At 46.1% G+C, this 16,234-nt stretch overlaps 1 long non-coding RNA gene across 1 annotated transcript; it reads left to right on the forward strand.

Annotated features, from left to right (window-relative positions):
- The first annotated feature begins 2,957 nt into the window (after window positions 1-2,957).
- On the forward strand, window positions 2,958-5,629 carry LOC125535490 (uncharacterized). The gene is made up of 3 exons (XR_015615703.1): window positions 2,958-3,393; window positions 3,486-3,850; window positions 5,427-5,629. It is a non-coding gene; the product is annotated as an uncharacterized LOC125535490 (long non-coding RNA).
- Window positions 5,630-16,234: the final 10,605 nt, after the last annotated feature.

The raw sequence follows: 16,234 nt of genomic DNA on the forward strand, positions 1-16,234 counted from the left end.
CAAGCACACGTGGCGGGGGGGGGGGGGGGGGGCTGCGCAGCTAGGGGTGCGCGGTGGCAAGCATGCACTGACGAGGTAGCCATCGTGGCAAACGGTGGCGTCCCAAACGGTCCCTTTCTGCACTGTTTGGGCGACACAGACGGGCAGTTAATGCCCTTGCCCCCTGCTGTCAGGGGTAGGTACGATACCACTGTACAAGTAGTTGTACCAACCACCACTCTCCCGTTTTTGCCCTTCTGTCTACGTTGCCACCTGTTGGTAACCCCTTGAGCATATAAAAGGAGGCCCGTGCGCAACGTGGGGGGGGGGGGGACACTCATTCACGCTCGCCCTCACCAGTCGCCGGAGTGTACTGTAGCACTCCGCACTCCCGAGCAAGAACTCAATACAATCCACAAAGCAGGAGTAGGGTTTTACGCATCCGTGCGGCCTGAACCTGGGTAAAATCGCTCGCGTGCCTTGCCTCAATCTGCTCTTTGTGCAATCCCCGCCCCCGCCGAACCAAAAAGGGGCTTCGGTCCGCCGTGGTCCCATAGGTGTCCGTGGGTTTAGCGTCCCCGACATTTCCTATGCCCAAATAACCATCCTCCACCAAATACCAGCTCAATCCATTCATTATTTTGAGCCCAGCTTTAACATTTGTATATATGTCCAGTGTGGTACTTTGCAAAGCAAGTACCACCTAGGCTCCTCATTTTGAGCTGAATTTTTTTGAAGACGGTCTTCTTAGTAACTGATCATCCTCAGACAAAACTCATGCCAATTAGCCATGTACATTTCCCGTACCACTAATCAAACACTTGGCTTCTAATTCATGTTTGAGCATTGATCGGTCTCCTCGTGAGAATCTTATGTTGTAATTTTCTTCCTAGCACCTACCTGGGGAGTGCCCAACCAACTAGACATGCCTAGGCCACCCGGAACACATGGCAACGCCACGGTCACGCGGTGACCACGCGGCGAGCATGCGAGTTTACGCGCTCTAGAGTTGGGGCCCTCGAGCACCGCCCAGACCTCGAAGTATCGCCACCAAACCATGTATTTATGATTAAGTAGGTACTTATGTAACTAGAAATGATTTTTGGAAAAAATAAAGAGCAAACTATGAGGCAGCTCCTGTTCAAATTTGACCCGCTTCCTGCTGAATCTGCGGGAATTTGTCTTTTTCACCAGAGGTGGATCAAAATTTTTTACACCCAACCATTTTGTCAATTGTGCATTAAATATGTCCTAGTATTTTATAAAATTGATTTGGTCCAATTTTGCAACAATTATTTGGGAGGTCTTTCACAAAAAAAAACTCATTGCGGGCACTCGAAAAATGGAAACTGAATTTTCCGTGCAAATAAAATGAAAACTCCCTTAGGAAACATTATTTGGAATTCCAAGATGCACCCTTGTGCACAATAGGAGATCATTTGAACAAACTATGCCATGAATGTGGCCATAAGATTGATCATTTGGCTTGAAAACCCTGAATCTTCACGCGTGATAGCTCATTTCTGAGAACACTTTTTAAAAATTATTGCCGTATTACAAGTTTATTATTTTTCCTAGAAACTTGGTCACATATAATGACACAATGCGAATGTTTCCCAATTTTTTGATTTTTTTGGATATTTTATGCCCGTTTCAAAATGCGGTCAAAATAGCGGGAATGACCGTTCCTAGCTAGTGGTTGAATCTTGCAAAACTTTTGATATTTCTCTGATTAAATAGATACTTATGTACCTAGAAATGATTTTTGGAAAAAATAAAGAGCAAACTATGAGGCAGCTCCAGTTCAAATTTGACCCGCTTCCTGCTGAATCTGCGGGAATTTGTCTTTTTCACCAGAGGTGGATCAAAACTTTTTACACCCAACAATTTTGTCAATTGTGCATTAAATATGTCCTAGTATTTTAGAAAATTGATTTGGTCCAATTTTGCAACATATATATGGTAGGTCCTTCACAAAAAACTCATTTTGGGCACTCGGAAAATGGAAAATGAATTTTCCGTGCAAAGAAAATGAAAACTCCCTTAGGCAACATTGTTTGGAATTCCAAGATGCCCCCTTGTGCACAATATGAGATCATTTGAACAAACTATGCCATGAATGTGGCCATAAGATTGATCATTTGGCTTGAAAAATCTGAATCTTCACGCGTGATAGCTCATTTCTGAGAACACTTTTTTTAAAATAATTGCCGTATTACAAGTTTAGTATTTTTCCTGGAAACTTGGTCACATATAATGGCACAATGCGAAGGTTTCCCAATTTTTTGATTTTTTTTGAATTTTTTATGCCCGTTTCAAAATGCGGTCAAAACGGCAGGCTTGACCGTTCCTAGCTAGTGGTTGAATCTTGCAAAACTTTTGATTTTTCTCTGATTAAATAGATACTTATGTACTTAGAAATGATTTTTGGAAAAAATAAAGAGCAAACCATAAGGTAGCTGCAGTTCAAATTTGACCCACTTCCAGCTGAATCGGCGGGATTTGTCTTTTTCATGAGAGGTGTATATAACCTTTTGACAACCAACAATTTTGTCAATTGTACGTTAAATATGCATTAGTATTTTCTAAAAATTATGCGGTACAATTTTGCAACAAATACATGTTAGGTTGTTCACAAAAAAACCATTTTGGGCACTCGAAAAATGGAAAATGGCTCTTTGTGCAATGAAAATGAAACCCCCCAAATCAACATTATTTGTCATCCTAAGATACACACATGTGCACAATATTGATTGATTTTAACAAACTATAAGTGGTTAATATGTTGAATGTCTCCCCTGAATAAGAGGATAAAAACTGTAAGCAAAACAAAAGAATTTTTTTACACAACCTTAATTCTGATTGGTTGAATTAGCTATGGCACGGATCGTTGACATGGCGGAGATCCGTCCATCCATATAGCCATCCACCGTCCATCCAACCCTACCCTGCGCTTCTCTCCCTGATCCAACCCACCTCCCCCCTCCCCGCCGCCTCCCCTCACCTTCTCTCCCCGATCCAGATCCACACGCCACCGCCGCCTCTCATCTCCCTCGACACCTCCCATCCCCACCGACGACCTCGATGCCCTTCTTCCCCTCCCCTCCCGCGCGGATGCACGCAACCACGAGAGCACCAGCCCCTCCGTCCGTCTCCCCGCGCGCACGAGTAGCCGGAGGAGGTCTTGAGCGGGCGGCAAATGCGATAGGAGGCAGAGATGGGGTCGAGGACCAAGGAGTACTGCGGGTGGCTCATCGTGGCGCTCGTCGGAGCCGCCCGCCCGACTCCGCCGCTGACCTCGCCATCTTGTCCACTCTGGCCACGACGTGGCGGGCGGATCCAGGCCGTGCGAGCGAGACGGCGGCCAGATCCTCGACGGCGAGGACACGCAGCGGTCCCTGCCGGCCAAATCAGGTTCATCTCCTCCCGCAGCTGAGTCGTTTTACTGGGGATTTGCCTCGCACGGCCACGACCTCTGACCCCTTCTCATTGCTTTTCTCGGGAAGCCGCCTCTCTCACCATCGACGGTGCGTGCTCAACACCGAGATCCGTCACGCCAAGGCCAAGCTCCTCGAGGAGGATCCACCCAAGCTACACGCCGGCCACAACCCCCCACCAGCGAATCTTCTCGGGCGGATTCGCGTCCTCCTCCCAAAGCAGTCGTCCCCGGCGAGCCCTCCTAGTGGCCAGAGGAGGTGGAGGAGAACTTCACCCCTGCCTCCTCTCCCCCAACACGTGGGCCACAACCCTTCCCTTGGCGCGGCGCAGGGGAGTGGCCCTGCCCTCGCCGACGAGGGCCGTCATGGGCTCCAACCGCGCCCTCTTGCCGGCGGACTGCTGGTCACGTCAGCCACCGGCAGCATCTCCCAAGGTATCCCCTCCTCTCTTTCCTTCACTTTACTGTCAAATCCACACCGTGTTGTTGCCAAGACCATACCTTGTCTTCTCCTGCCCGAACCCGATGAATCATCCTCTTTCTGTGCGTACACTATTTTGTTTGCTGCAGAATGGTTATGGGATCTTCATTTTCCTTAACTACTCCTCTGCAATCTTAATTTGTGTATCATAACAAGCAGGGCATCATGCCAGGGTGAAGTAATTCTTCTTAATTTGTGCATCACACTATGTACTATTTTGTCTCATGGCAGAGCATGGTAGGCCGTTCATTTTTCTGCATCTGTCACGCCTGATGCATGTCTCTTTGAAAGAATCAACCAATAGAATTAAAATCATGGCACAACTTACTGTTTTGAGTTCATGAGATTAGACGCTCTTCAGCTGGTATATGAAGTCTGAAGTCTGAACCTCTCTTCTGTACTCCATCCTTAATTATGGCACAACTTACTGTTTTGAACTTCTCTGAATTATGATTGATGCACTGATAGTTCAGGTTTGCAAATAGGTTTAGTGATAGATAGCCGAGGTAGGATGAGGGAACAAGTAAAGGTTAAACGGAGAAGCCGATGACCTAGAACATGAAGCAGACTCTGTTAAGTAGACTAGTATTTTTGCATTTTCATGGCCTGCTACGAGGTCAGAAAAGATGTCAAAATACTCGCTGATGTTCTGTCCAATGGAGTTCAGAATTGTTGATTGTAAATCCTCTGATCTGTAAAAGGATAGATACTTGCGATCATCTATAAATTGGAAAAGGAACTGATGTTTTATATCATCTTTGATGTGGGGTTTTTTCACAGCTAATATGTCTTTTACATGCTCATATCTTGATTTTGTTGCAAACAGGAAAGCACCGCTAGGTCCTGCTAGGTTTTACAAGAGAGAATCTCATTTCCCTTTTGTAGAAATGATGACATCAATGTCTCAACAGTGAAAGCATGCAGATTTCACATTTTAGATTTCTGAACATTTCATTGTACTTATACAACCCTGATTAGAAAGTGATTCAGATGGATTCAAATTGGACTGAAATTTAAACATAATACTAAGATAACACTTCATCATCATAGCAACGTATGCATAAGTTTATTTTTTGTAAATAGATTTGTAACAATGAGCATAGGTGGTTATACGTTGCTGTGATGATGAATATAAATATTAATAAGTGCTCATGCATGCATCTGGACCTCTTATTGTAGTAGCTGGTATGCTTGATGCGTGTATCTCCATCTCTTTACTGTTTTCCTACAACCATAAATCATGATCTATTTTGTTAGATCTGTTCTATTGGTGCTTATAATTCTTTTCATTTCTATGATCAATTTAGTTAGAGTTGCACATGTCAGTATACTATATACCAAAAAAATCCTAGCTAGTGAGAATATTTTAGTCACTCCATGAACACATACTGGTTAGTGTTAGTCATACTATTTATGTACATCTCATTTGATGTCAATTCTTGCTTATAAGTTATTGGATCCCTCATTGTCTACTGTTTGATGTTCTGTACACATTCTTATTCTATATGTTCATTCTTACTTTTTGCACAGGTGAAGTGCGAATCCAAGTTCGAAGCTGTGAAGCATATCAACAAAGACTAGAATATTATGTGTTGTAAATGTAGGTAGTAGTAGGCTTATCTGGGCTATAGTATACTGTAACATTTGTAATAGACTAATGTTGTGTTGTTTTGGACGAATTTCATTTGCTATTTGGATTGTTTGAAATAATGATTGTGTATGTGATTTGAATACCCGTCAAATGGAAACCTGACAAGGGGGTCCAAGTTATAATGGCTGTTTGACAGATTTTGAAATTTTTGATGTGTGGGATCAATTTTGTGATAAGCATGACAAGTGGGACCAATCTGATTGGTGGGACCAGCGGCAAAAAGAAGGCCGAAAATAAAAAATCTGTAGATTGTAAAAGGCCGCATCTTAGAAAAAAGGCCGATTTAATGGCCCAAGCCCATGTAGCTAGCAAAAAATTAACAAGAAAAAAATACATTAAAAAGGCCGAATTGTTGGGCTCGGCCCATGTAAAACGCCGAATCGGACCGGGATGAATCTTGTGCCACATCAGCTTGCCACGCTTGATGCCTATGTGGCCTGGGGAGGTTGCTAGTGACCAAAACAAAACAATAGGCATATTTTTGTCGTAAATGTCCACGACCTTCTCACAGAGAAGGTCGTTAATTTCAGTTTACGACTGCCAGCTTTTGACCTTCTGTTTTTGGTCACAAAAAGGTCACAAAAGAAAAACAATGACCTTTCAGTGACCACTAGTCAAGGTCACAAGTTGACATATTTCTTGTAGTGTTGGTGCCCATGGCCTTCTGAAAAGAATCCCAGAACTTGGAGGTGAAGATGTTGCCATGATCTGAAGAAATCAACTGCGGAATGCCGTACAGAGAGACAATCCGGGAGGTATATAGCTCTGCCAATTGAGCTGATGTGATAGATTCTTTGATAGGAAGGAAATGAGCCACTTTAGTGAGTTTGTCGATGACAATGAAGATAGCATCATTGCCACGGTTGGACTTTGGAAATCCAGTCACAAAGTCCATCTCAATATGGTCAAACTTCCATTCTGGAATGGCAAGAGGTTGGAGGAGACCAGCTGGTCGTTGGTGTTCTGCTTTCACTCTTCTGCAGACATCACATTCATTCACGAACTGAGCAATCTCACGCTTCATTCGAGTCCACCAATACGACTGCTTGAGGTCATGGTACATCTTTGTACTTTCAGGGTGAATAGAGAGGAGTGAATTGTGATCCTCGTTCATAATGACTTTACGAAGGTCACCTTTAGGCACAACAATGCGATCCTCGAAGAATAGAGTATCCTTGTCATCAAGGCGATAGCACTTGTACTTAGGTTGACTCTTGGCAATCCCAATCTTCACCTTCTTCGCCATAGCATCAAGAAGTTGAGCCTCACAAATCTGATCTTCCAAAGTAGGAGAGACTTGGAGGTTGGCCAGAAATCCTTGATGAACAACTTGCAAATTGAGTTTGCGGAAAGCTTCAAAAAGCTCGGGTTGGTAAGGCTTGAGAATCAAACTGTTGCAGTAAGCCTTCCTGCTCAATGCGTCAGCAATTACATTGGCCTTGTCTGGAGCATATTCGATACCCGGATTATACTCTTGAATCATCTCGACCCAACGAGTCTGCCTGAGGTTGAGGTTTGGCTGAGTGAAGATGTACTTGAGACTCTTATGATCAGTGAAGATGCCCACTTTTCTTCCCAATAAGAGATGTCTCCAACTTAAAAGACCATGAACAACTGCCACCAACTCGAGGTCGTGAGTGGGGTAGTTCTTTTCGTTGGGCTTCAACTGGCGAGAGGTATAGGCCACAACTTTCTTCTCTTGCATCAACACTGCACCAAGACCTTGAAGGGAAGCATCACAAAAGACCTCGAACGGTTTGGATTCATCAGGAGGAGTCAGAACTGGAGCAGTGACTAACTTCTCTTTCAGGGTGTTGAAAGCGATGTCACATTCAGGAGACCAAACATACTTCACATGCTTCTGGAGAAGGTTGGAAAGAGGCTTCACGATCTTTGAGAAGTTCTCAACGAACCTTCGACGATAGCTTGCGAGCCCAAGGAAACTGCGGAGTTGCTTCACGTTCTGAGGTGGTTCCCAATTCACAATTGTAGACACCTTCTCAGGATTAACCGCTATGCCCTTGGCGGAGATGATATGCCCAAGGTAGAGAACCTCATCGAGCCAAAACTCGCACTTTGAAAACTTGGCATAGAACTGATGTTCTCTGAGCTTATCCAGCACCAAACGCAAGTGCTTGGCATGATCCTCCTTGTTCTTGGAAAAGACCAAAATGTCATCGAGGTAGACCAAGACGAAGTCATTTCTATAGGCGTTGAAGATGAAATTCATCATGCGAGAGAATGTTGGAGGAGCGTTGACGAGGCCGAAAGACATGACAGTGTATTCATATGAACCATAGCTTGTTCTGAATGCTGTCTTAGGGATATCTTCATCACGAATGTGAATCTGATGATAGCCGATACGCAGAGGCGGAGCCAAGATTTCTCAAAGCCTAGGGCTTAAACTAAGTGGCTATAATTTTTTTACAAATAACACACATACTAATGCATGTTTGAAGTACACCACAAATCCGCGTTAACAATGAAATATGAATTCATTATTACCATGAGAACAAATTTGATAAAACATGTAAACAATTTAATAAAGTGCATCATTGGAAATGTTGGTACCAAATTAATGAAGACTTTGTTCCTCTGAGGTCATTGTTTTTTCACCAGCAAGAGTAGAAGGACTTGGAGCTGCGAACATAAATCAAGTATTTGAAATCAAGACACTAGACATGGACTATATCAATTTTCATGAGAAATTTTGCAAAACAAGAACTTGTGGGTTTTTAAGTAAAGTAATACGATTTTAAGATCATTAAGTCCTTAATTTTGGCTGATACAAAGGAACTAGGGAAAAAAGTAGATGATACAATATCCAGCCGGTCAAGGAGATGGAGCATAATAGAACAGCTCGATGGGCTCCTCGCCTCCTCCAACCTCCAATGACGCGAGATGATCCAAGGTTCCGAACGCTGGCCGCCGGCTGCAGACGCGCAGGTTCAGACGTCCTGCCCGTCGAGTCGATCGGTTGAGGGGAATTGGCGGCGCAACATGAACGAGGTCTTTTTTTATCGATCTGGCCAGACGATGGAAAGCGAGAGAGCGAGCCTACATCATGTATCCTGGAGATAGGGATCAAGCGAGAATGCGAGATGATCGGGATTCCTTTTCGGAGCGATCGTGCATGATGGGCTGGTGCCGATGGAGAGCTCTCTTAGTCGTATATGGGCTGAGGCCTGGGACCGTATGTGCATGTCTGAGGCTGGGCTTTGTAAGTGCATACATACACTAAAAATTGCTGCTGGATCCATAGTTGCGACCTGGGCCACACCTGGGGCTATAGCCCCAGTTGCCCCAGGCCCAATTCCTCCCCTGCCCATACGGAGATCAAGCTTGGAGAATACTTGAGCACCTTTGAGTTGTTCAAACAGCTCATTGATGTTGGGAAGTGGGTACTTGTTCTTTATGGTCTTCTTGTTCAATGGACGGTAGTCGACACAAAGTCGGTCCATTCCATCCTTCTTCTTCACAAAAAGAACACCACAACCCCATGGATAAGAACTTGGACGAATGAGACCCATACGCTCTTGAATATCGAGTTGCTTCTTCAGCTCCTTCAACTCTTCAGGTCCAAGCTTGTAAGGACGTTTGCAAACAGGTTCCGTGCCAGGCTCAAGATCAATGACGAATTCAACTGTCCGGTGCGAAGGCATTCCTGGAAGCTCTTCTAGAAAGACGTCTTGATATTCGCAAACGACTGGAATTTGAGAGATGGCATCCAGCTCGCCCTACTCATTGAGAGAAAATAGACGGATGGTATCATCACGAGCGGCAAAGACAATTACATCCTCAGACGAATGAGTCAATTGAATCTGCCTGGCAGCACAATCAAGCTGAGCCTTGTGCTTAGAAAGCCATTCCATTCCAAGAATAAGATCGATATCCGAGTTACAAGGACCATTGGGGAAGAAAGAAGCTTATAGTCGCCCAACGTGATAGTAACATCCGGGGCCATAGCGCTGGCATTCATGAATTTGCCCGGAGAAACAACTGATAACTGCCTAGGCAAATCTTGTAAAGGCAACTCATGCTTAGATACAAATGGTCTCGAGATGAAACAATGCGATGCACCCGTGTCAAAAAGAACTTTTGCAGGAATATCGTTAACAGGAAGGTTACCCATTATGACATCTGGCGAGTCCTCTACCTGAGCTGCATTCATCAAGTTGACCTTAGCAGACTTGGGGTTATGCTTGACCACTTCGGTGCTGGCAGACCTCATAGGAGGAGGAGGAAGACGCCTCTGATTGAAGCATTTGTTGGCATAGTGACCCTTCTGCTGACACTTGTTGCACGTGACCTCCGAGAGCGGACGGTGATACGGAGCACTTGATCTTGGAGGTTGAGACGAAGTCTTGTTCTGAAAGCCTGGGTTGGGTGGGTGGGAAGATCCATTGCCACCTTTGCTCTTTTGCTGATAAGGCTGACGGAACGGAGGAGGAGGCAGCCAATACTTTTGCTGCTTAGAAGCCACTTGAGTTGAGGAAGAAGGAGTTGCATCTCTGACTCGCTTCTTGGAAGCATCGCACTTGAGTTGAGCAGTCTCTTGCTTCATTGCCATATTGTAGAACTCATCGTACTTCTTCGGCTCAAAAAGGACAAGAGCTAGTTGGAGATCTTCTCTGAGGCCACCCCTGAACTGATAAATCATGCTCTTCTCGTCAGGGACGTCTTGCTTGGCGAAACGAGCGAGCCTCTGGAACAGAATGTTATACTGGTAAACAGACAAGCTGCCTTGCTTCAGGTTGCGGAATTCCTCACGCTTGCTCTCAACAACACTCTAAGGAATGTGATGAGCTTTGAAGTCTTGACGGAATTCATCCCAGGTAATCACACAGCCTCCTCTGGAATCTTTGTATTGCTGAAACCATTCTGCAGCTTGGTCTTTGAGTTGGAAGGAGGCAAACTTGACAAAGTCCTCAGGCCTGACGTTGCTGCACTCGAAATGCTTGCAGATATCTACGAGCCAATCATCAGCGTTTGAGGCCTCGACATAGTTGCTGAAGGTCTTTGGCTGGTTAGCGAGGAACTGGTTGAGTGTAGCAAACTGATTCTGATTGTTGCCATGGCCATGATTCCCTTGGTTGTGCTCTTGCAGAATTTGCATGATCAGCTGCGTGTTTGCATTGGTAGCGGCCATCACAACTTGCCATGCCTCCGGAGGTGGAGGTGGTGGTGGCGGATCCTGATTCTGATTCTGACCCTTAGCAGGAGCCATCCTGAAGAGGGTGACATCCGTTAGCATCTTGACAGACATATATTGAAGCTGAATCCAATGGATAGAAATTGCAACATAAAGTCTTAACATCCGAACAAAGTGAACGAATGCATTCCAATTGAAATGGTCACATTTACATAAATTGAGAAGCCACTTAGAAAGAGGTAGAACAATAAAACAACAAGGTACGGACAAGAACAAATACTTGGTGAGGATTACCCAATCCCAAACCAAATATCCGCGGAAGAAGTACTAGAGCTACAAGAATTCCCACCTATGAAACTCCCGAACCTTTCCGGTTATGCAATCAGGTGTTGGGGATACAGGGGAAGCATAATATCTCACCCAAAGCTAGCAAATCCTTCCAGCTGTATCCATCCTTCAACACATAACCAAGAAACCTTCGGAAATCATTTACCTCAACCTTCGAAAAGCATCCGTTATACAAGTTATGGCAATACTCCCGAACTCCCGCCCCAGTACTAGGTGGCGTCGAGCTTATCTCACCAACAACTGCATAAAGGAGATTTTCGATGTCGGCGAAACTTAGGTATTCCAGAATCTCAACGATAAAATTGTGACGACAACACCTCGGAGCTCAACTCCCCGGGACACTGCCACAACCCCTAAATGTCAGGAGGCACCAAGAACAATGTTCTCATCACAAAACCATCGAAACAATTCCAAGATACCCGCGTGATCCTAATTTTTTTAGTGAAATTTGAGAAGAGAAGAGTCAAAACTCTACGTCAGGATGCCTCACCAGAGCGACGAAGGGACTGAGGAGTAAAAAGAAGTCCTACTCTCCGATATATATAATTCCTAATGACTCAAAACATTTTTCTAGACTCAACAACGCCAGCGATTCGATCAAGCAGGGTGATCCTAAGGTCGGGGAAGGCTCTGATTACCAACTTGTAACGCCCTCGATGCGGCTATATCTCCCACGTGTCGAAGCACGACTTAGAGGCATAACCGCATTGAAAGCAATGTCGCAAGTGAGGTAATCTTCACAATAACCCATGTAGTATAATAAGGGAAAAGATACATAGTTGGCTTACACTCGCCACGTCACACAAATATCATAAATAACATTACAAACATCCAAATACACTCAAGGTCCGACTACGGAACCAAAATGAAGATAAACCCCAAATGCAACATAGTCCCCGATCGCCCCAACTGGGCACCACTACTGATCATCTGGGAAAGACACGTAGTATCGTCCCGAGTCCTCATCGAACAGCCACTTGAGCTCAGTTGAATCACCTGGAGCGGTATCATTGGTCCCTGCATCTGGTTTTGGAAGGAATCTGTGAGTCACGAGGACTCAGCAATCTCACACCCTCGCGGTCAAGACTATTTAAGCTTATAGGAATGGTAAAGGTATGATGTGGAGCTGCAGCAAGCGACTAGCATATTTGGTGGCTAATATATGCGCAAAAGAGAGCGAGAAGAGAAGGCAAAGACACGGTCGAACAACTATGATCAAGAAGTGATCCTAGAACGACCTACGTCAAGCATTGCTCCAACACCGTGTTCGCTTCCCGGACTCCGCCGAGAAGAGACCATCACGGTTGCACACGCGGTTGGTGCATTTTAAATTAAGTTAAGTTTCAGGTTATCTACAACCAGACATTAACAAATTCCCATCTGCCCATAACCGCGGGCACGACTTTCGAAAGTTCAAATCCCCGCAGGGGAGTCCCAACTTAGCCCATCACAAGCTCTCACGGCCCACGAAGGATATTCCTTCTCCCAAGACAATCCGATCAGACTCGGTATCCCGGTTACAAGACATCTCGACAATGGTAAACTAAACCAGCAAAGCCGCCCGAATGTGCCGACAAATCCCGATAGGAGCTGCACATATCTCGTTCTCAGGGCACACTTAGATGAGCCAGACGTCGGGTAGGCCAGCCCAGAGTTGCCTCTGGTAGCCCCGGACATCGGTCAGTTGGACCAACACTTAGAGAAGCACTGGCCCGGGGGGGGGGGAGGGGTTAAAATAAAGATGACCCTTGAGTCCGCGAAACCCAAGGGAAAAAGGCTAGGTGGCGAATGGTAAAACCAATGTTGGGCCATGTTGGAAGAGTTTTATTCAAGGCGAACTGTCAAGGGGTTCCCATTATAACCCAACCGTGTAAGGAACGCAAAATCCGGGAACATAACACCGATATGACGGAAACTAGGGCGGCAAGAGTGGAACAAAACACCAGGCATAAGGCCGAGCCTTCCACCCTTTACCAAGTATATAGGTGCATTAAGATAAACAAGATAATATTATGATATCCCAACAATAAACAAGTTCCAACAAGGAACGATCTCCAATCTTCACCTGCAACTAGTAACGCTATAAGAGGGGCTGAGCAAAGCGGTAACATAGCCAAACAACGGTTTGCTAGGACAAGGTGGGTTAGAGGTTTGACATGGCAATATGGGAGGCATGATAAGCAAGTGGTAGGTATCGTAGCATAGGCATAGCAAAAGAGCGAGCATCTAGCAAGCAAAGATAGAAGTGATTTCGAGGGTATGGTCATCTTGCCTGCAAAGTTCTCAGAGTCGACTTGATCCTCGTAAGCGTACTCAATGGGCTCCTCGTTCATGTACTCGTCTCCCGGCTCTACCCAAGCAAGAACAACAAGCAAAAGGGAACACAATCAACCACGTGCAATGCTCAAGCAACATGATGCAAACGTGGTATGATATGCGGGATGCGATATGTGATGCATATGCATGATTTGCAAAGGAATGATTGAACCTGGCCTCAACTTGGAAAACCAAGAGTGCCACTGGAAAGGTGAGTTGATTTCGGTCGAAATCGATATAAAGATCACCGGAATCGGATGCACGGTTTGGAAATGGCAAGCAAAACAAATATGGCACCGGTCTGTGATAATCAGCACGAGACCATCTAAATGCATCAAGACCAACATGCCATAGCACTCCAACATGACAACAAAATACATGGCAAGGATCCACTCATGATGCTTGACAAAAGATGAACACCGAGCTACGGCTAATTCACTCAATAACAGGTTCAAACAAGCATGGCAAAAGTGCAAAAGATAACAGGTTTCAGACTTAGTGAAATTAACAGCAAGTCAGGAATTTATTATCAGGAAGCAATCTTTAGAGCATGAAAACTACATGCTACAGGAACATATCATGGCAAAGCAAGGCATGGAATGAAACTATTGAAAGCATATAACAAAAGTCCCTTAGTGACCATGAGCCAAAAGGGATCAGAAAATACAATTGCAAGCATGTGAAGATAGCAAAAACATAAACAGATTCAGACTTAGTGAAAACTGGAGTATGGCAAAACAGATAACGAGTAGGCATGTTTACAAGCTCGATGCACTCACTAGAAAGCATGGCATGATAATCTAAGCATACACCCAGCAAGTAGACATGGCATAGAAGCTAGACATGGCAAGAACAACATCATAGCATGCATGGATCAACAACAACAAGCTCGGCAAAATTGCTAAACATGTTAACAATCAGCGAGGAACATTTTATAGCAAAAGTAGAGCTCGATTGACTCAAGCTAGGGTGCTCCATAATTGCAAACAAAGACATGGATGGATAGAGCACAACATTATTTACAAAACATCCTTACTGATCATGCTCAAAAGAGGCAAAGATCACTAGGAAACAACACGAACATATGGCATAAAAATAATGACAGGGCAAGGACTTTGTAAAATTCTAAGTCCCTGAAATCAGCATCTTTGAGTAAGCTACTTTGCATGCTTGTGCTAGTCACCACAAAGATCAAACAAATACATGGCATACACCCCTGTAAAGATGGCATGGCATTATTCAAAACACATGTAGAGCTCAGGATCATAGCATGCACACATTAATCATGGCAAAAATGACAAAAGTGCATTTGCTGAAACAGATCTGAAACTATCATCACATAGCCCTCTTCCAACAGCATTTCGGGCATCAAGATGAGCTCAAATGAAAATGATGCAATGAGATTAAATGATGTACTCTTCGAGACGAACACTTTGATATGCTACACGCACGAATCGGAGCCACGATGACGAAGTTATGATGCGGTGAAATGAGCAAAAATATAATGAACTCAGGGCGAAAGTCAACCCGAAAATTAGGGTTTACTGTAGCACGGATCGGATCTGGGCGCGCACGGACTTTGAGGCGGCGGCGCCCTCGCCGTAATTGTCGGGGACGACGGCGGCCGGCTGATCTCGGGCGCGGAGGAGGCCGAAGACGAGCGGGGCGGTGCGACGCTCGGCGGGAGGCGGCATGGGGCTCTCCTGTGGCGAGGCGCGGCTGGGCAAGGCGGCGGGGTCGGCGCCGGCAACGAGCTGGCGGGCGGCGGAGGCGGCCGGCGTTGGAGGCGGCGTGCGGCGAAGCAACCCCAGCGGTGGGCGGCGCTCGGCAGGGAGGAGGCGGCGGCGAGGCGCGGCCCGAGCGGGCGCGGGGAGGGCCGGAGATGGGCCTGCGGGCCCGTGGCGGTGGGAGGCGGCCGGATCCGCCACGTGTCAGCTCCTGAGTGGTGGCGGCGGTGTGTCCGGCGGCCGGCGGACGTGTCCGGCCACGCAGAGAGGAATTTTTAGGGTTTCGGGGGAGGAGACCCGGGATTTGGAATGAGAGGTCTATTTATAGAGGTAGAGGGAGCTAGGAAGCTCCAAATGAGGTGCGGTTTGCGGCCACGCGATCGTGATCGAACGCTCTAGATGATGGAATGGTTTTAGGTGGGTTTTGGGCCACTTTGGAAGGGTGTTGGGCTGCAACACACACGAGGCATTTTCGGTCCCTCGGTTAACTGTTGGAGTATTAAACGAAGTCCAAATGGTACGAAACTTGACAGGCGGTCTACCGTTAGTAAACCAAGGCTGCATGGCAAGTCTCAGTCCAATCCAGAAATGTATAATGCCCGCACACGAAAAGAGGTAGAAACGAACACCGGAGGACATAGGAGCACCGGAATGCAAAACGGACAACGGGGAAAATGATCGGATGCATGAGATGAACACGTATGCAAATGCAATGGACATGATATGAGATGCATGACAAAGACAAAAACACACAGAGACAAAAAGCCAACAACGAGGAAATAATATAACTTAGTGCCGGAAACGGCAAGAGTTGGAATACAGACAAGGCAAGTTACATCCGGGGTGTTACATGCACGCCTACTCGATGCCCCTTCCGCGGGCGCTTGCTCTGGGCCTACTTGGTCCTCGCCTGGCTCACCACCAGGCCCTCTTGGCCGTGCCGGGTGGCTCCAGACCCGGCGGTTCTTCGGCGTACAGCGGGACCGCGTTGCCCCCCTACGGCGCTGTACCCACCGGCTACACCGATGGCCCGGCGCTCCTAGCCGCCCTCCACGCCGCCCCTACCCCAAGCAACTACTCCGGCGGCGGGGACTGGTACATGGACATAGGCGCTGCTGCTCATATGGCATCGCACCCGGGTATC

The sequence above is a fragment of the Triticum urartu genome, chromosome 2A (assembly GCF_056163025.1).
Source record: "Triticum urartu cultivar PI428250 chromosome 2A, HENAU_Tu73, whole genome shotgun sequence".
NCBI classification, from domain to species: domain Eukaryota; kingdom Viridiplantae; phylum Streptophyta; class Magnoliopsida; order Poales; family Poaceae; genus Triticum; species Triticum urartu.